The 21,199-nt window shown below is 39.8% G+C and overlaps 1 protein-coding gene and 2 pseudogenes across 1 annotated transcript in view; 1 reads left to right on the top strand and 2 right to left on the bottom strand.

The window, feature by feature from the left end:
- The window catches only part of GPR158 (G protein-coupled receptor 158), a 304,191-nt gene that overhangs the window by 211,854 nt on the left and 71,138 nt on the right, over positions 1 to 21,199 (top strand). The window lies entirely within an intron of this gene.
- On the bottom strand, positions 808 to 1,599 carry LOC105076825 (PSME3-interacting protein pseudogene; annotated as a pseudogene).
- LOC123619846 (small nuclear ribonucleoprotein Sm D3-like) lies at positions 18,350 to 20,166 on the bottom strand (annotated as a pseudogene).

Consider the following 21,199-nt stretch of genomic DNA (forward strand, 5'->3'; position numbering starts at 1 on the left):
TTGAATTCATAGGTATTATGGAGCACTGAATGAGGTACGGCATTTTCAAAGAGTTCAAGGGTTTCACACTAGAGTGCCTGTTTGAGTCATGGTTACTTTTGAATCATGGTTGCTCCCTCCTCCTCACCTCTACCTGCACCTATCCTCTTCACCTGTTTAACTTTTCTTTTTTGTTGTTGTTGTTTTCTTTGTTTTTGTTTTTGTTTTTGTTTTTGTTTTCGTTTTTGTTTTGTTCTGTGGGGTTTTTTTGTGGTTTAGAATCTTTACTTAGTCACGCAACATCAAGAATCAGTTAGTTCCAGGGCAACGCGCCATTCCATCCCTTGGGTCATTCTCTCCCGCCACATGCTCTACAACGCAGTATAACCAAACGGCGCATTCATCTAGAATAGAAAGTTTAAATAATATCTGTCCAATAACTGCCCTTTCTTCTTTCTGATGTTGGGAAAGAAAAAACCAAACAAACAAACAAACAAAAAAAGAAAGCAACCAAACCCAAACCCTTTCTAAGCCAGCTAGTGCCTATCTTCCCACAGCATTTTTAGGGGAATTTCTGCTCGCCCTATTTCATCAGTGAGGACAGAGGCCATGGGACAGGTCTGGGCCTCTGTACAGGTTGGAAAGAGAAACCAAACAATTTCGGCCACAAGTAGATTCTTGCACATTTTTAGATGAGGTTAAAAACATCACGGTGTGCACAGGGAGCAGGAAAAGGAGTTTTCTGAGGGCAGTAGTGCCTGGAGGCAGAATAAATAAACTGTCCGGTCTACTTTTGGGGCGGGGCTCCTTGAGGTAAGGACAGAGGAGCTAGGGGGCCTCGAGGAAGGTGTTGGTTCGGAAGATGGAGGAGACGGTTCTTGCCAGTGGTGTTGATGGTACCCTCACTGTCTGAGCTGGACTCAGAGTCGCTGCTCCCAGAGTAGGCGCCCAAGCCTGGGAGGATGCCGATGCAGATGGCGGCGGAGGGGCAGTGGATGGAGGGACCAATTAGGGATGTGCTTCCAAGAGAGACGCAGGATGGGGCTTCTTGATTCTTGTCACCTGGGTCAGGGTCCGATTTCACTCTTTTCACACTGTTGCCACTCTCTGAGCTCTTATGCTTCACAGCTCCTGCCAACAGCTTTGCCTGGGAGAACTTGTTCTTGGTTTCTATGGGTTTCACAGTCACTTTCTTCTCCACTTCTTTCTTGTTTTCTGGAGAAATTCCAACCTTGTTGAGATTACTTCTGTATTCCTTCAGTTCTTTCAGTTCTTCCTCTCTTCGCTGCTTTTCTGTTAGTTCCTGCTGCCAAGAAACCTCATCAAGGAAGTTGATCTCATCTTCATCTAAGCCTCTTACCGTGTTTTTGAATTTGAACTGTTCCTCATACTCCTGCTGCTTCCTGTCTTTCTGTTCCTGTAGCTTTTCATACAGAGACCGAAGGTCATAAATCTCCCCTGGGCATTCTTCGGGATCTTCAGGTTTCCAAACTTTCTCCCATTCTTCTTGCCTCCTTTTGCACCGTTCATCTAGCTCTGCCTGAGACACAAACCTCTTTTTGATGACAAGGTTACCATCATCCCCTCCATCCATAATGGATCAATCAATCATATGACACAGGAATCCCACTCCTGGGCACACATCCAGAAGGAACCCCACTCCAGGATGACACCCGCACCCCAACATTCACAGCAGCACCACCCATAATAGCCAAGACATGGAAACAGCCCAAACATCCATCAGCAGATGACTGGGCAAAGAAGACTTGGCACATCCATACAATGGAACACTACCCAGCCACAAAAACCGACAACACAACGCCATTTACAGCAACATGGATGCTCCTGGAGAATGTTATTTGTAAAGAGCAGTCTGAAGTAACCTGGCTGTCTAGGCATCTACCAGCATGCAGGAGGCGAGGCCCCCTCACCTCGGCGGTGCCCACCCCAAACTGCCACCACAAAGGCTGCTCACTCTTTGGGAAAAAGAAAGAAAGAAGGAAAAAGAAAAAGAAGAGAGATAGAAAATAGTCTTTGCTTTTATATTTCTTCTGACCCTTCAGGGCTTCCTGTTCCTCACCTCCACAACAAAGTTCCCTGTTTAACTTGTCATTATCCTTCAGGTCACAACTTAAATTTCAGGTTCCCAGGGTGAGACTTCCTTAAACTGCTCCCTTCAGTCACTTTTTCTTTCTTCACCCATCCCCACTTCACTCCTATATGCAAACAAGGCACCATTTAAAAATAGTAGAGAGAGGAAAGAGTCTTCAGTGAATGCTACTGAGACAAGGACTTATACGTGGAGGAAATAAAATTAGATCCTTACCTCACACCACACACACATACACTCAGAGAACATCCAGATAAATTGGAGATATAAATTTGAAAAAATTTTAAATTAGCCTTTCAGGAAAAAATATAGAAGACTATCTTTGTGACCTTGAAAAGATTTCTTGACTAGTACACAAAAACCGAAAACCATAAAGGCAGATTTTTATCATCAAAATTGAGAACTTCTGTGTGAAGAAATACATAGAGACAAGGTAAAGTAAATCAAAAGAAAATTTATATAAGAAGAAATGCAAGTGGGCAATATATATGTATAGATGCCCAACCTCAAGTGCAATTAAGGAAATGCAAATGGAAATAGAGATACCACTTCACATTCATCCGCTGTATGGATATGTGGAAACTGAAATCAAAATTCTCACTTGTTGTATTTGTATGCACAGCCACTTTAGAATGCAAATTGTCAGCGTTTATACAAATTTAAAATATATGTACATTTTTGCATGTGTAGATGTAAAATTATATATGATGTACAGCCCCAAAATACTATTTCTAAATATATACTTTAGAGAAAGACTCACACTTGCTTAAAAGTGGACATGTTTAAGAATGTTCACAGTGAAAATTTGTGGAGGATGCCTTAAATGTTCACCAACTTGGAAAAGAAAATAAATATATGTTCATTTTAGAAACTTTGAAAACCAAAGAAAAGCATGAAGAATTGAGCGTTGTGAAGTTCAAGGTAGATTTTTCACTATGGATGTGTATGATATATGCTGTGTGTGTGTGTGTGTGTGTGTGTGTGTGTGTGTGTGAAAAATGATCATGATTCAATTATTTTAAATTAGCTTTTCTATAAACTCTTATAGCAGGGACCAAATATCATTCACCAAATATTTGTGTGTTGTTTTACATTTCCCATTCTCCCTTGAGGTAAGTTTGAGAGCCATATGAGCAGATGGGACAATGAAATGTGCACATTGATTTGTAAAATGGATTGAGCCAGTGTGTCCCCTTTACCTTTCTCTTTCTCTGCTGAGGCAGTTTTGGAGGACATATTTCCTACATGAGGTGGCTGCAGGATGAAGGGCTGCCTGAGATAAATGGACTTTGCATGAGTGAGATGTAGCCTTTGTTTAAGTTACTGGGCTTTCTGAGTTTGTTTCTGGAGCTTAGCCTCGTTGAATGTTGACTAATAACTATCTCCAAATAAATATACATTTCTCAAAATTGTTGAGATAAATTATCATTTATCACTCACTGTAACCCACCTAGATTCTCCCTGCATCCCTAAAAGTACTCAGATTTATTCTCTAAATTTTAAATGTGATTTTAATGTTTATTATTATCAAAGTTAAGAATTGAAGATAAATATAAAGATAATAAAAATTACCCATAATTCTATGACAAGGATAACTTGTTGACAATTTCATCATTATCTTGCCTACCTAAATATGTATTTGTTCTTCATATCACTGAAAAACATTCTATTTAATAACTGTTTACCTTACCATTATGTGAATGGACCAAAATGCATTTACAAGTCACCACATGTTAGACATTTATGTGGTTTCCTGTAATTATCATTACAAGTTGTGCTATGAAGACCATCCTTGAATCAAAAACACTGTTCAAACAGAAGAGAGGATGGTGAATTTCTTCTATTAAACACAATTCTTTGCTGACACTTTCCTCCACCACTTCTGGCTTCTTCAGTGGCACCGTTTTTTAATTCTGTCACATGTGGTTTAGGACATATGACTGTTAAAATGCATTGTTCATCATCTATTGTGAGTATGTTGTAAATAATGAAAGAGTTATTCCTTCTAGTCCACGCCTTTTTCATCCTTTGTTCTTAGATTAAATACTATCTTGAAAAGAAAAGTAGTTTCCTATTTGGACTGTAAGCTCTTTCCTTATGCTCAAATCCAAAACATCACAGACTTTTTGACTAGACTTTATCAGCATATGGCCAAGGGTCTTTGAACATTTAGTGGAAAAAGAGACTAGAGCAATAAATGGAGACATTTCACCTGAAGGGTGAAAATGAAATTTATCATAGTGGGCTGATTTTATTGGCCTTGTAACAAATGATAAATAATTCAACCTATTTAATCAACGAAAAATGAGTTTTTTCTACTTTGATACTAACAATATTCATTATCCAATATGGTAAATTTGTGTTTAGAAGGCTTGTTTTCCTAAATTTTCCTTTCTATTTTTTTAATATTGGAAAATAATTTATCATATTTGAGTAAAATTTAGCATTTACAAAGAATGAAATCACAGTGACTCCAAAGACCTTCACGTGCAGAACTGCAACTTAAGAGAAAGCCATATTTCCTAGTATATTTTTTAAGAAATTATTGACATATGCCCTTTTACAAAAAGAGAAATTTGGTGTGTGTTCATTGTTGAATCATAGATGCCTTTGTTCGGGCCTCACTGAAGAGCTGGACTTGGAGAGGTCCCCTAGTATAGGGCCTACTTAAATACAATTGCAGGGAAGCCCTGTGCTCTTGTCCCCTCTGGTCTGACTTCAGCATTACTCACTCAATCTCTCTTCCTTTTACATAACCCAGTGCCATTCTGTTCAAGCCAAGCTTATCTCTGCACCACTCAGATAAGCCCCAGGCTGCTCTCTGTAAATGTCACTCCTTTAAGAAGATTGTTTTAGGGTGCTTTCTGAAAGAATTGGTTTTTAAAGAGTTCACTGACTGAATGTACTCTGAAGGATAGTTTGAGTTGGGGGCTATTTTTTTTTTTTAACCTCTCAGGAGAACACCTGGAGACAGAGCAGGTAGCCCATCATTGACTCAGGAAACTCACTGGACTTGTTCAGTGGATAAGCATGGAGTGAAACAGGTCTGATAGATACAGGTCTGCAGTGTCTGATGCAGGCAGCCAGGTTTGGGGACCACATCTGTTGCAGGTTGTCAGCAACTGTATTGGGAAATTATTCAAGCAACATCAACCATGTAGACTAGTGAATTAAACACCTATAATATAACTAATAATCTGAATCTCAAGGCTGTGAAAATTATTTTTGTGACAGTTTGGGCAGCTTCAGATTGTTTTGTCAGAGTTGATAATGTAGATGACCTTTGAGGGCTTTCTTTATTTACAAAAGGGTTTATGGGATGATTTTGTAGTTACCTGTTTATTGTGCTTAATATTTTCTTCAGAACTTCATGAATAGCTGCCTATGGTGTTTAAATAAGTTCTAAATGACTGCATTTAAAATTTAAATCATTTAAAAATGTAGCATAGGAGCAAATGTCATTTAACTGCTATACATGATTCAGTTAAAACAAATTCATCCATTATAAAGTCGCAAAAGTGTTGCATACCAGAGAAGCAGGCTGACTTCTACACCTGGGGTCCTCAGTAGCCCCTACGCTAACCTGAGGGAAAGGGGAGGGAGAGAGAAGCCAAGAATAAAATCTACCGAGATACCATATGGTAGCGGGTGGAGTCCCTGGTATATGTAATTGTATTGCTAAATAGTATTTGTTCACATAGTGTAAATCAACATACAAAGATAACTCACTGATCTCTATTATGAACTAATTTTAATTCAAATACTTGTTCACTAACATCTAAGTGGATTGATTTTTTTTCTGATCATAAATTTTTATGCTGCATTTAGAAATTTATTAAATGTAAAGCTGTATGAAACAAATTAAGATCACTCATATTCTATCACTCAGAGATAACTATTGTAGCATAATCATACATTTTGGTCAATATGTTTTGTCTAAGTGGGAAAATTAGATCTTACTATAAATAGTGTTATCTTTTTTGTTTTTTCATTTACCTATGTCATTAAGTACTCACCAGCATTATACTTTATAACAGTTCCATAGAAGTTTGACTATATGTATGTGCTATAGTAGCAAAATTTATTTAGCTACTCCTAGACTTTTAGTTTCTCTTTTTTTTAATGTTTCAGTTTATTTAAACCACTCCATAGTGAAGTATTTTATATGTGACTATTTGAATCTAATTGTTTCTATACAGTATGTCGCTCTATGCATGGATTAAAGACTACAAACTCTTTCGTGTTTAAAAATGTAAATATTTTTAAATGAATTTACTATTTTAAAATAATTTCTATTTATTTATTTATTTAAAGAATAAGTTATTTATTTTCTATTTATTCATAATGGCCAAAAACCGAAAACAACCTTAATGTTCACCAACATGAGCATATTGACGCTCAAAAGTATATAGTGTACAATTCCACTTACATGAAATGTCAGGAAGTACAAATCTACTTCACAGTAATGGAAAGCAGTGGTTGCTTGGAACCAAAGGTGACAGGTGAGAATTGACTAACTACAGAAAATTTAGGAAGTATAGACAAGCAAAGAGAAGGAATTATCTCACCATTTAGGGATTTGTATAGCATACCTTTTTAGATAACATAAGTACATGAGGACCAAATTCTATTTAATGAGGTTTATTTATTGACTAAGCAGGCAAGATCTCATGAGTAACACTACTGCTTTTGCTATTCTTAAGATGATTTTAAGCTGTCATTCTTTTCCAATGTTAAAAAAAAATGTTTTAATATCGTGCGTTGCTGTGTCATTCGACAGTAAGGAGAAATTGCCAAATGATCATGAATTGTATATTAACTAAGTCTTTTTCCTGTTAATTGATTTTGCAGCTTTGATCTCCACTGCATATTACCAAAAAACAAAAAAACAAAAAAAACAGTGGAGATTGCCTAAAATGATTGGCAACCTGCTTATAAAATTATTAATATGCATTTAAATGAAACACTAACCTCTTTTTCCTTCCTTCAGCTGAGGAATTTTCCCCACTTCATTAGGTCCCATTAATGATCTTAGAGCAGGGCCTCTCATCCCTGACCCTGCTGACATGCTGTAGGGGGCCTGCCCTGTGCATTTTGGAATGTTTGGCAGCATCCCTGGCCTAACTAGATACCAGTAACACCCCAGCCCCGGTTGTGACAACCAAAAATGCCTCCACATATTGCCAAACATCCTTTGAGGGAGCAAAATCACTCCTGGTTGAAAACCACTGACTTAAGGATAATCCAGCACTTTATTGTATTATCAGTATTTCCTTTATTACACTTGTCTCTCCTTCAATCATGTGAGTGTTCTTTTGATTATTAGGCTCCGGTATTTCTGTCCTGCTGTGATTTCAGATTAGTGAGGCAGACTTTGACAGGCCTTGGCTGTCATATGTCCATATGCACCCAAGTTACTTATGAACACCAACTAAGCTAAGGCACCCTTTGGAATGCCACTGTCCAGGATCGTGAAAAGTGGAGAGACACTTTGCAGATATTGACACAGGAAAATGTGAGACGAGAAGATGACCATGTCCCAGGACTCGGTTGAGTCCCTGGGGTGTATCCTGCCAAGTGTGGGTCCTTGGCTTCACACAGGAAAGAATTCAAGAGTGAGCCACAGTTGAGTAAAGGTAGATGCAGTCAGAGAGATACACACTCCATAGACAGAGTGTGGGCCATCTCAGAAGGCGAGGGAGTGAGAGTTTTTATGGGCTCAGTAGCTTCATATATGCTAACAAGTGAGAGGATTATCCCAACTACTTTTGGGCAAGGGGCTGGGATTCCCAGGCATTGGGCCACTGCCCACTTTTTGACATTTCATGGTCAGCCTAGGAACTGTCATGGCACCTGTGGGAGTGCCACTTACCATATTAATATATTACAATGAGCATATAATCTGGAAGTCAAGTCTCCCGCCATCTTGGGCCACACGGTCTGTTGGGAGTTGAATTTTCTGCCACCTTGGTGCTAACTGCTGTGTCATTCCTTGAATGGCTTTGCCCAGCTCCCTTCCTCCCTGTCTCAGTATGACCACAGTTCTCCTTATAACTTTATAGCAGGCATTTAACTACTTGTGACTCTGCTAGCTCTTATTCAAAACATATTAAGCAGACTTAATTTTACTTCTACATATAAGCAGGTGTTTAACAAGGTTAAAAGTAAAGGACTCTGGGGAATTTTCAAGTTAGTGGGAGTTATCGGTGCTTTCCCAATTCACTGGGAAAGAATGCTTGGCACAATTAGTAGGCGTTTGAGTGGAAGAGAAGAACCGTAATAGTTGAAATAGCTATCCTCATTATCACTTTGGGTTAGATGGGGATTACTGTCCAAAGGAGGCTGGTGAGTATACCGGAGAAGCAATTATTAATCTGTGTTCAGCAGTCATTGTGCTAAAGACACTGTACCAGACTATTTGGGGGAGAAACAGTAAGAAGAGAGCAGAGTGGTCCTCACGGAGTGTACAATCTTGGGAGAACTGTACGTAAACATTTTTACAGTTGGGTAACATGACTATCAGTGAGAAACAGTTATTTCATCAATTGACAGTATTTCATTGATTGCCAAATGAGTTGTACAGACAGTCGCAACAGGAGTTTAGGAGACAGAATTCTGTAGACTGGAGAGGTCAGAAAAGTGGGGTTGGAAAAAGTAGGCTCTGAGCTTGGCGTGAAGATAGGCAAAGGAGGTAAGGAAAAGGATCCCAGTTAAGGAAGATGGCATGTGTGAAGGCTGAGATAAGAGAGCTCAAAGTATATCTGGTGTGTGGAATTGAGAAATAAAGCCAGGAGAGCATAAAGCCAGATCCTTGAGATCCTTGAACATCAGGGTAAAGAATTTTGATTAGATATTGGAACCTAAGGTTTCCCAGACTGGGTTCTGTGAAACAATAATCCCAGGGAATGTCCTTTGAATAAAGTGTTATATGGTTAAATAAACTTTCAAAGTGTTGCATGCTGGTTTTTAAAGGCTTAAGTCAACATTTGCAATTGCAGTTTTGATCACAAGGTGGATATGGGGAGAGGATTATGAGGAATAAAACCAGACCTTTTATTAACATAAGCATAGCAAACTATTAACAATCAGTGGAACAACTTAGAGAGAACTTGCAATTTGATGAAAGGGAAGGTTTAACTGTTTTTGAAACAAGAGGTGATATTATCAGAGAAATATTTTAGTCAGTATCAGCTTGTAGACAGATTGAAAAAAAATGTATGGTTGGCCCTTGAACAGCGCCACAGTTTAGGGGCACTGACTGTCAGCGCAGTTGAAAAATCTGCATATAATCAACCCCCTCTGTACCAAGGTCCTCCTCATTTGTGGTTCCTCATCCACTGATTGAACTAATCGTGGATCCTGTAGCACTGTAATATTTACTGCTGAAAAAAATCCAGGTATAAGCAGATCCATGCAGTTCAGACCTGTGTTGTTGAAGAGTCAACCACACATAAAGTATTCAAAAGATAGGGCCCATCTGCAGCAACATGGATGGACATAGAGATCGTCATTCTAAGTGAAGTAAGCCAGAAAGAGAAAGAAAAATAACATATGATATCACTCACATTGGGAATCTAAAAAAAGAAGAAAACAGGACACTAATGAACTCATCTACAAAATAGAAACGGACTTGCAGACATAGTAAACAATCTTATGGTTACCAGGGGAAAGGGGGTGGGAAGGGATAAATTTGGGAGTTTGAGATTTGCAAATGTTAGCCACTATATTTAAAAGCAGATTTAAAAAAAAACCCAAATTTCATCTGTATAGCACAGGGAACTGTATTCAATATCTTGTAATAACCTTTAATAGAAAAGAATATGAAAGTGATTATTTGTATATGTATGCATGTCTGGGACATTATGCTGTACACCAGAAATTGATACACTGTAACTGATTATACTTCAATTAAAAAAAAAGAAAGATTGGGCCCATAAGGAGAGAGCTTCTGTTCTAGGAACTTGTTAATTTATTTTTTCATTCTTTCATCCCTCCAAAAACATTTATTAAGCAAATACTCTATGCTGTGTGGTAAGCAAGGTAAATTACATGGTAAAGAAGGGATACATGGTCCCTGCCATCATGGAGTTTAGATTCCAAAGGAAGAAGACAAACATAGATTTAATTTTTTTATGAGCACTGTTAAAAAAACAGAAAGAAAGAGAGTACTCTTCTACTATTCTGTTGAATGCCAATGCTTAAAGAGATCTTTTAATTTCATCTTAAATATGTCATGAAGTATCTATTTTAATATTAGCAGTATCACTCAATCTTGTTAAATTTAACTTTGCTGGTTTCAGTGTTGAAGTATAGCTTTATTTAATCTTGGACCAGCTTAACATTTTGGAAATAACATTTCAAAATACCCATTTGAAAGAGGAAAGAAAGTATAAGGAGAGAGAGAAGTAGTTTTTTGTTTGTTTGTTTTTAATGCATGTATGGCCTGTTACAATGTGTCAGTTTCTGGTAGACAGCACAATGTCCCAGTCAAGAGAAGTTTTGGGGTTTTTTTACTTTTGTTTAGCATATTATATATGCAGAAAAGTACACATATCATAAAGGTGCAGCTTGATTAATCTTCACAAACTGAAAACAACAAAATGTGATCAGCTCCCGCAAAACATCCCTTAGTTTCCTTCTGTTACAGCCTTCCCTGCCCGCTAGTGTAATCACCATCCCAGCTTCTTTCAGCCATGGATTCATTCAGTTTGCCTCTGTGTGTGTCATATATAAATATAGGCATTCGTTACATAGAGAATTTTGAAGGAAGCCAAGAAGGCATATTGGGTTCTATATCCAGAGCTTTCTGTAGTTCAGTGATTCTTAAACTTGGTCACACACACGTTGGAAACAACTAGGAGCTTTGAAGATTACTCACATCTGAATCCCACCCAAAGAGGTACTTAATGTATTTGGCATAAGGTAAGGCCTGGGCAACAGCAGTTGAAAAGCTCTCCGGGTGATTCTAACATGCACTGAACATTGAGCATCACTACTGTCAACGTGTTGAAAGTAAAACCATAGATGTTTACATAATACTGGCACTAGCTTTAAGCCTAACTGACTAATATTTGTAAACCTGGGCTCTCTGTGTCTAGAGTTTAGGTTGTGGGGCAGCAGAAGAAGTAGATATTACATGTGACTAACAACCCTCCCACGATCTGTCACCTGGGCAGCAAACCGTTTTTGAATTTGGGACTGCGTGGGAGGTAAATCGGTTTGCCTTGCTTTAGAACAGCCTCTGCTTATAAGATGTTGGAATGTCACAAGCACCAGATTGCAGAACTGTCAGATTTGTGTCAAAAGGCATTACATCCTGGCACTGAGACTGGAGAGCAGTGACTCATTTGCTTGAGAGCTTTAGGGACCCCTGGAAGCCTGTGGGGCCTGGTGATGGCCCTGGGAGCTGGGGGTGGTTTTCTTCTCAGAGCCTAAGGTAGCCCTCAGGGGGACTAAGATATTTCAGACTTGGAGGAACACAGAGTTGAGTTCTCAGGAATTCGGGTAAGTGGGAAGTGCCGAAGCATCTGAATTCTATGAAAGTATTTTCATTTTAGCCTGAAAATTGACTCAGCAGCAAGCTGATAAAACTGAATATGTTTCATGTCTTTTTCTTCATTTTTTCCCAAAAGCTTTTTGAGGTTAGTAAAATTTTGAAAGAATTTTATTTTACAAATGATAACTTGCAAATTTCAAATCCTGGAAGAGGGTCTTTATGATTCACTGAAAGGACAATTTACCTTCCCTGAAATACAGTGGGACCTTCAGTTCCAAACCCAGAGGCTCCAATCCATTTTGCAAGTCTCCTTAGGAATGCTTCTCACCCCATCCTACCCACCCCCAACTTTAGAAGAGCTGGTGCTGTTCCTTATCACCCTGGGATGTCTTTACACCATGGTGATAATGTTGACCCCCAGCCATAGAAGAGCCTGGGCTGTTCCTGCCCATTCTCTGAAGATCATGTGTTGTTTGTTTCTTCCCTTTGTGTATTTCCTGTGTCTGAACTAGCTATCTATTTGCTTTTTGAGGATAGAGAAGTTCATGAGAGACAAGATCCCTTCTCTCAAGGATCTTATAGTCTAGTAGAAGAGACAGAAAATAATGTTGGCTAATAAACAGATAAGGATTTCAGAGACCTCTCTAGGAAGAGGCATGTGAGATGAGACTTAGATGAAGAGAAGGAGCCGTTTCAGTGAACACCTACAGCCACAGCATTCTAGGCAAAAAAAAAAAAAAAAAAAAAAAAAAGTGAGTGAAAAAACCTTGAGGAAGGCATAGGCTTTGACATGTTTGAGGATCAAAAAGAAGATGGGAGTGGCTGGAGCGCAGTGAGGATGGGGAGGAGCTCGGGAGGTAGACAGGCTAAGTCAAGGAGTTAGGATTGTATCCTAAATTCAGTGGGAAGCATTTGAATCCAGCAAAGGATGGTTGGATTCACTTGATTTGAATTGAACGTACAATGAATGGATTTTTTTTAATAAAGTGGAATGAATCCATTTTTTTTCTCAGATCAGACATTTGTGGCTTTTCTTTCCACCTCCATGTTCACCTCAGGAGTACTAATGCCATTGTCTCAAAGGAAGATATGAGAGAGACCTGTGGCTGGATTCTTGCCCTTCACCTTGGTGGCAGTGGAGCTAGTGGTCTGTGGTAATCATTACTTTAATTGAATTTGGTTTGCTGAGAGCTTGAGATTTCTTTGAAAACCTATATTTTATAAAATTACATTCTCTATGTACTGCAGATAAATATAGAAAGAAGCGCTGGTGTGAGACCTTCATTGGCTTTTAGAATGATATTTGCTTTTCATTTGACAGTCTACTTTGACTTTTTCAAAATACCTGGGGATCATTCCATGCCTTTTGGCAGGAAAAAAAAAAAAGGAAGAAATGAAAGCATGGGCTGGATGCCTATCACTTTTAAATCCTGAAAAAGAATCAGACAGGACCCTTATTAAGTTACTGTAGAATGTAACACATATAACCTTTACATAGTGGTTTATTTGAGATGATCAATCTTAACTAAACGATCGAGTTTTTATTTATTTGTTTGGTATTAAAGCATAAAAGCTGGCGGATTTTTTTCTGGATGTTTCCTTTGTTGACACACAGAACTGGTTGGTCTTACACTGAAGCAGATGTGTGCATTTAAATCTTGGAGAGGCATACACAGTGTGAAGTGACTGATAAATGAACAGGGCTTACAACTGCAAAGTTAATGCACATGGCAGCTTATTGGCATATAAATTAAACTGCTGCAAGGTGGAAGAATGGAAGAAAAAATGAGGTTGCTGTGTGAGATCAAATTAATTTGGGAATCATTTGGACATTTTATTCCCCTGAAAACAGTTTGCTTGGGGATCTCCGTCTGTGTCTGGCATCAGGCCACATTCACAGTGAAGGAAAACGTGCTTTAAGACTTGAAGTTACCCAGCACGCAATGGTTTCAGTCTGTCGTGCGCATAAATAAATGGATGTTTTACAGAAATCATTTCTGGTAGGAAGTGGAAGCCAGAAAGGGCCTGAGGAAGAGCGATGGTGCGGACCTGCGTGGGGCAAACTGGGCTGGAGACGTGCCCCACTCACAGCACAGAATGAAAAAGTCAGGGCTGCTCTGGGGAAAGAATTGATAAGGAAGAGAGGGGAGATTAGCACCAGGAAGTCGGGGGCTCTTCACAGCGGTGCCGCACCAGGCAACCCCGTGACGGAGCACGGCATCCATCTTGCTCATCCTCCAAGTCTCTGCTCAGATGTCACTCTTCCCAGGGACCTTTCCTGATCATCTTACCAAAACCTCTCCTTCCATGATTTTCTATCACTGAACCTAGTTTTGTTTTCCTTGATGACAATTTGAAATTATTTCTTTATCTATGTGTTTATGTAGATATTATCTCTCTTCCTTACTAAATTAACCACAGTTTGCAAGACAGGGCAGCATCCTGTTTTCTTTGCCAGGGTTTTCCCAGCCGTGCATTCTGCATTCGGCACTAACTCTGCCTGGCAGACAGTTAGGCAGGTAAGAAATGTTGTTGAATGGATATACAGAGCCTGGAGGAAAATAATCCAATATCAGCTGTGGATGGGATTCTAGCCCACGTACGTTAGTCTTGGGGGTGCGGCTCTGGTTAGGGTGCACACAGAGAGATGTTCCACACTCAGCCGGAGGAGAGCAAACATCAACTTGCAGAAGATCAGGTGGGTGAGGGTGCCCGACACCACCTCATCCATCCCCCTGATGTCCTGTGACACAGACTAAGGAAATCATAGCTCCCCTCCCAGTGTGGTGAGAGCAGGACCCACTGTGAAAGAAGCTCTCCAACTCACAGGGCAGATGCCAGCAGAGCCAGGATCTGAAGCCCAAGACCAGGCCCTGTGTTCCCTTCCACGTCATCTCCTGACACTGTGCTCCATATACCGGGTGTCCCAGCAGCTGCGAACTCTTCTTTCCCTGCACCAAGTACCGGAGACTTGTCCCTGAGTTCTGTAAAGCTTCAGCCTCCAAAGCCAACCTGATGGCTCCCCTGAATACCACAGGAGCCGCTGTATCACACACCCTTTGCCCTGGAAGATTTCCATTTCTGATGACTGCTTCTTGCAGCGAGACAGTCGAGCCTAGGAATAGTCCCAAAGAAGGAATGCCTGAGTCTAAGACTATTTTAAGCTTCCCCTAAGACAGAGATAAGCTTATATAACCTCAGAACAGTCATGATTTTCAAAGCTTACTTCAGAGCAGGTTAAAGTAGGTGTAGCCAACGTGCTTCCACAATGAACTACCCCCCCCAGGACCCTTGGAAGGGAGGATAATTCTACCATGTACCAAGCACCTACCGTGTGTGAGACACTTTATGTAGATTATCCCACATAAGGTGAACCAAGGTAAGTGTGGGATCCAGCCACATCTCTGAGTGATGCTCTAATTAAGAACCACATTTATAAAGCTGCCCTGTTGTGATCGAGGGTTAAGGTGGGACCACTTTGCAGTCTGGTAGTTCTCCAAATGCTCAAAATAAGCTGGCTTGTTTTTCCTGTCCCCACTGAGCAATGATGCCATAGTTGACAGGCTTCTAGTGTTGAGGGACTAGCCTGCAAAAAGTACAACATGCAAACCAGGTGGCTGAGAGGTGCTAACTTCCAAGCACATGGTCTACAGATGGGGCCACCTCTGCTGCCAAGGAAGTGGATTATGAGTTCATCTCAAGCAAGGAAAGGCCTTGAGTTATATTTACATTTTTTTAAGATACTTTTACCTCCTTGTGCCTTTCACATGTAAAGGGCTGTGACATTTATCACGTTCCTTCCATCGATATGGCCAAAATTATAAACAGGTAGTATGTTGACTGGTACCTTTCCCATAGAATTACCAAAAAATTCTAGAAAAAAATTCCCAAGGCATCTTTAAAAAAAAATTTTCAGCTGTGGATAGTGTTATCAAAAAGGCAAAGCTTTTCTTCTTTGATAAAATATTTCAGGGCCAGTAATTTTAAAACACATGGTCTGAAATCATGAGTGTAACTTCATAGTTGTGGAAAAAATCTAGACCATATAATATCAGAGTTTAATTCAATCTTATTTTAACATTAAGCAAAAATCCCAACCTTTATTATAGGTATCTGAGTATCTACAGACTTGTGGCTCTTTGTAACAGATTCTATACTGTTGAGCAGAGAAAACTCCAAATAAGAGTCAGTCCCAGGCATTCGCCACAGGCAGAGGAGTTTAACTCACTTCCTAAAGCAAAACCCCTACTCTGTTAGTGTCAGGAGAGCACTATCTGGGTAATTCTATTACTGTCAACTTCCTCATGACACGTGAAACTCTGCACAAATAGACGGGCCATGATCTCTGCCTGGAATTACTGTCCACTGCTTGTCATGTGGCTGAAGTTCAGTTCTCTGTCCTGCCTTCTGGCCTCCTTTACCCAGAGGACCCTCCCTCACTGTTGTCTCCTACCTTTGCATGCTGTCTGCCTCATCAGTAACATTTAAAATAATTTATCATTAGTACTATTTTATTGACTTATTTATGGATCTCTTCTTCATTTGGTTTCAAATCCACGAGTTCAGGGACTGCATATTTTTATTTACTAGTATATTGTTCTTTTCTTGGCACAGTACCTATCACATAAACTCAAATATTTGTTGAATAAATGAGTGAATGAAGGGCTGAGTAAATGAACAAGTGTGACAGAGTGGTCAACCAAGTCTCTCTGCCTTTTCCTAAATATACTGAGCCCCCAACTTGACTTTCTTTTATCTTCATTAGATCCAGGAAATATACTGCTTTAGTTCTGTGCCCCAAGAAGAGACCCCGGTCTCAGCCTTGCCTGGTTTCTTACTTTCTAACCCTGGGCCAGCTTTCACATGGAGAACACCACCTTATACAGTCCCTCATCTGGGAGATGCCTCTAACTCCTTACCACCTTCAGAGTCAAGACCAACAACAGCAGACCTCAACTCTGTGGCCATCTAGGGCATTCCTACTGAGTTCTGCATTTTCAACTAGTTTCTGTTAATCCCTTTACTCCTCAAGAGAGAGACCAGAGCATGGCAGGGTTGAGACAGTAACAGATCCCCTGTTTTCAAAGAGCTCTGAAAATTTATTTGGATCCTGTTTTCAAGGAAATTATATGCTTACTTTTTTATAAAGAGAGATCTCCCAACAGAGATACAGCTTCCTTATTCCCATAACCCTGTTGAGGATAATGCCAATTTTCATCTAATTCTCCTTGGCTTTAGTAATGAGATATAGGAGTTGGGGAAAAATGAAAGATTAGAAAAGAGATCTGGATTTAACTTGGCCTTAATGGAAACTGGAACAGTTTAATTCAATTCACTATAAATTTCAAAAGGCTAATATACAATTAACCACTTATATACAAATTTTAAAACTCACAAAATAAGGTTATGTATTATTTATGGATACATATAAATGGAACAGAAGTAGAAAAACATGTCCTGAATGCATATACATCAAATTCATTTTAGTGCTTGCCTCTGGAGAAGGTAGGAGACGGTGGAACTATGGAGGGGAATTAAGAAGCTTCTACTTGGTTATCTAAAAGCCAAAAGCAAAGAATCACAAAACTATACATGTTTATTATTAATTTGTGTGGTGTGCAGATATCAAGGTTCTATTAATTCAATTTCTCTCAGTTAATTTCTGTATTTTTAAAAGACTGTTCAGAAAATAAAAAGATAAAGTTGTATTGAAAGAGTCCTGTCAAGATCTAAGCTGAGCTGAAGGGAGCTGAGCTGCCAAGTGTCAAAATAGCTGATCAAGGCCACAAGGCAAAATAAAAGTAGCAGTCGAGCCTTTCAGCACTCACGGCAATAGCATCAGCAAGAGGCTGACCCAGACCAAGTGCTGGTGCCCCCACTGTTCCATTGTCTCCCATGGAAATGGCATCAGGAAAGGGGCAGATGGGTCAGCACAGGTGTGGGGAATTGTCTCACTGCAGAAGGAGCCCCAGACAAAAGGCCCTGGCAGTTTTGTGGACCCAGAGGCCAGGGGAAGAGCTAGGAATGGAAAAGTACTCAGTACTGAGTCAGAGTGGAGAAAAATGACTTCAAGGTCTTCCAGTTAGGAGACCTCAGGATGGAGGTACCTGTGCTAAGGATGCATGTATGAGTCAGAGCGTGGCTGGCCGGAAGGCCAGAGCTCTTGCCTATAAATTCCTTGAGACTGTAATACATCACAGTTGTGCATGTAACTCACATTATGAAGCTAGCATACCCTGATACCCGAACCCGATAAAATCCAAGGTAATAGAGTACATAAACAGCTGCCTTCGTGAAGGTATATTCAGAATTCCCTAACAAAATAATAGCAAATTAGATCTATAAATAAATAAAAGTGATAATACATTGTGGCCATGTGGTGTTTATCTCAGAAACTCAAGGTTAGGTTAATATGTTTTTAAAATATCAAATAATATAATTCATCACATTAACAGGATAAAGGAAGAAATTCATATGATCATCCCAATGACAGAAAAAGCATCTGACAAAATTCAGCACCTACATACAATAAAAGTTCTCAGAAGAAAATAGAGGAGTTCTTTCTCAGTATGATAAAGGGCATCTATCTAAAACCATACTTAATAGTGAAATACACAGTTTTCCTTAAGATCAGAACAAAGTATGGATATCTGTTCAAGCTAATACCACTCAACATCATACTGGAAGTCCTGGCCCATTGTTACATGGCCAGAGAAAGAAAGAAAAAGAGACAAAATAGAAAGGAAGTAGTAATATGGTTTTTATTCATAGGCAACATACTCATTTGCAACAGACAATATGAAGAAATGTACAAAACCGTAACAGATGTAATGAACTTGGCAAGGTTGTAGAATACAAAGTCAATATACAAAAATCAATTATTTTTATAGACAGGAAGCAATTGAAAAATGAAAATTTTAAATTATATTTACTGTAACATCTAAAAGCACTAATCACTTATAAACATGTCAAAAAATGTGTGACATCTACACTGAAAACTACAAAATATTACTAAAAGAAAATAAAGAAAACCCAACCAATGGAGGAATGTACGATGTTCATGAATTAAATAGTTGCCAGTTTTCTTCCACGTGGTCTGTAGAACCATTGCAGTTGTAATCAAAACTCTAACAGGCTTTTCTTGTAGAGATTAACAAGTTGATTCTATAATTTATATGGATAAGCAAAGGATCTACACAAGCCAAGTCACTATGTAGAAAGAACAAAGCTGGAGGGCTAATACTATCAAATTTCAAGAGTTAACCCTAAAGCATCCTACAGGACACAATACAGTGTGAATTGGGCTAAGTAAGGGTAGATAAATAGATCAATTAGACAAAATACAGTAGCCAGAAACAGATCCACACATAGAAGTTCAATTGATTTTTTTTTTAACAAAGGCTTCAAGGTAATTCAAGATTGAAAATAAGTCTTTTTTTTTTTTTTCTCTGAATCACCTTTTAATATCAGATTACTTTTGCCAAATGCTGAGCCAAGAGGGTTTCCAGGCTACAAGGGCAAAGCACTGGATTTTTTGTGTCAGGATCATCCATGTTGGGTTGTGCAAGTTGAGCTGATGGCATTTCCTCTACGGTTACCTGAACAAAGCGCTGTGTGAGGGCCCGTGTCTGAAGACGAACGAGACAATCTGTGCATCCTCGGAGTTGTTCCGAGGGCTTAACCAGCAATGGGCCTGGAGCAGCAGCAAATGCTCTTATCAAAACCTGTGCTACTTCAAAGTACTGGCATGTTCCCAGGACATCACCCTGGGTATCAGAGTTTAACCTGCTGCCAAAGCAAACACAATCAAAAACTCCAAAATGAACACAGTCCTTTTGTTCTCAAAAAGAAAAAAAAAAAAAAAAACCATCACCATATTTATTTAGTTTAACATTTCCCCTGATGTAAAGAAAATGATGTCAAAACATAACCTAGGACATATACACAGGCGCGCACCCCCCAAACCCAGATAACCTTAAATTAAAAATAAGGGCAAAATTCTGTCCAACAGATAAGTTTATCTTCGCTTCTGGAAGATGTTTTCACGTCCCATTCCACGTCCTCGCCCTCTTGCGGCCACTTGGGCCTTCAGAATAGCAGCTTTCCCCCACCGGCCTCTGAGCCTTGGTTTTTGTTTTTCATGCTCTTTAACAATGGGTGCATTTTTCAGCATGTCAGGCAAAATCAGAAAGCGGATCTTGCTGCCGCGGATGTACACCTGCTCCAGCTGTGCTACGCGGTCGTCTCTGTAGGTGACTGTGATGTTGGACGTCTGGCAGTTCATGTTGTCCTCGGCTTCGATGAGCTTCCCTTGATACACCTCAGCGGGTGTTTGTCTTACAAGTCACGATGTGACCCTCCGCCTCATGCAGGACTTTAATCGGCACACCAATAGACATCTTGGCCGGAAGAGTCCGGCTCCCGTCTCCTCTTCCTCTCTGGTGCTGCGGAGACTCTGGCGACCACGAAGGCGTGAGGCGTGCGAATGGCGGGCCCGCGCTCCCAGAATCGAAACTAAGTCTTTTCAACAAATCGCATTTAAACAACTGGAGAAATCTGTTGCGGGAGTTGGGAGAGGAAGAGGTAGGCAATGATTTCTCTGAGAGGACACACAAATCACTGAACATGAAAGAAAAAGTGGATAATTTGGAATTCATGAAAGTTAAAAACTTTTGCTCATCGAAAGGCACCTTTGGGAAGCCTTCGGTTACAGGGAGGGGAGGGTGCTGGCTGCACTGGAGGTTACCATGGCTACACAGGCATTGCCTTCGCTTATAATTTGTTACTATGCTAGCTCACACAAGTAGGAAGTAAAAGCGGAAAGGGAGGGTTACTGATACAAAAACGATAACCAAAAAACTGTGGTGAAACACTTTGACACCACAGTAGCTGTACTGGGAGGGTTGAAATGGGATTAAAGGGAACACAGGAATTTCATTATCGGTTGGCCTGGTGACTGCTGTAACAGAGAAGACCCTGCAACAACTGTCAAAACACCCTTCATTCCTGACCAATGGAGGCGGGGCCTGATCTCTTCCTTTTCAGGGCTTCCCTTTTCGTTTTCGTAAGAGACCTCGGTCCTACCTCCCAGGCCTGCCCTGTTCTGCCTGTTTTTTGTTTTTGTTTTGTTTGTTTGTTTTTTGGGGTTTTTTTTGTTGTTGTTGTTGTTTGTTTTGTTTTTTTGCCTTGTTCCTGTCTTTCTAATAACTGGCAAGAGAGCAACAGTAGTTTGCATACCTTTTTTTTTTTTTTTTTCGGTCTTACTTTCCCATCAGTTTGAGTTAAAACAAACAAAATCCCCCACTGGCCCTTCTTACCTAACTGCTTCAGTGTGACACCACAAAAGAATTCTAGTTTCATCCCACTCACACAGGATCAGTGTCTTTCGCCTCCTCGATCCTAACACACACAAGAAAAAGGGCCTTTCCTTTATTTATTTATTTATTTCACAAATTAAGTCAGAGGCTTTATAAAGGCACTGTAATGCCAGTGTGAAGCTGGTTACTGCGCCAAGAATGTAATAGTCATTCAGTCTCAAAAAAGAATATACACTCAATGATTCCATTTCTGTCATGTTCAAGAACAGCCCAAACTGGCCTATGGTCATGAAATGT

This window comes from Camelus bactrianus, chromosome 35, assembly GCF_048773025.1.
Source record: "Camelus bactrianus isolate YW-2024 breed Bactrian camel chromosome 35, ASM4877302v1, whole genome shotgun sequence".
Taxonomy (NCBI): domain Eukaryota; kingdom Metazoa; phylum Chordata; class Mammalia; order Artiodactyla; family Camelidae; genus Camelus; species Camelus bactrianus.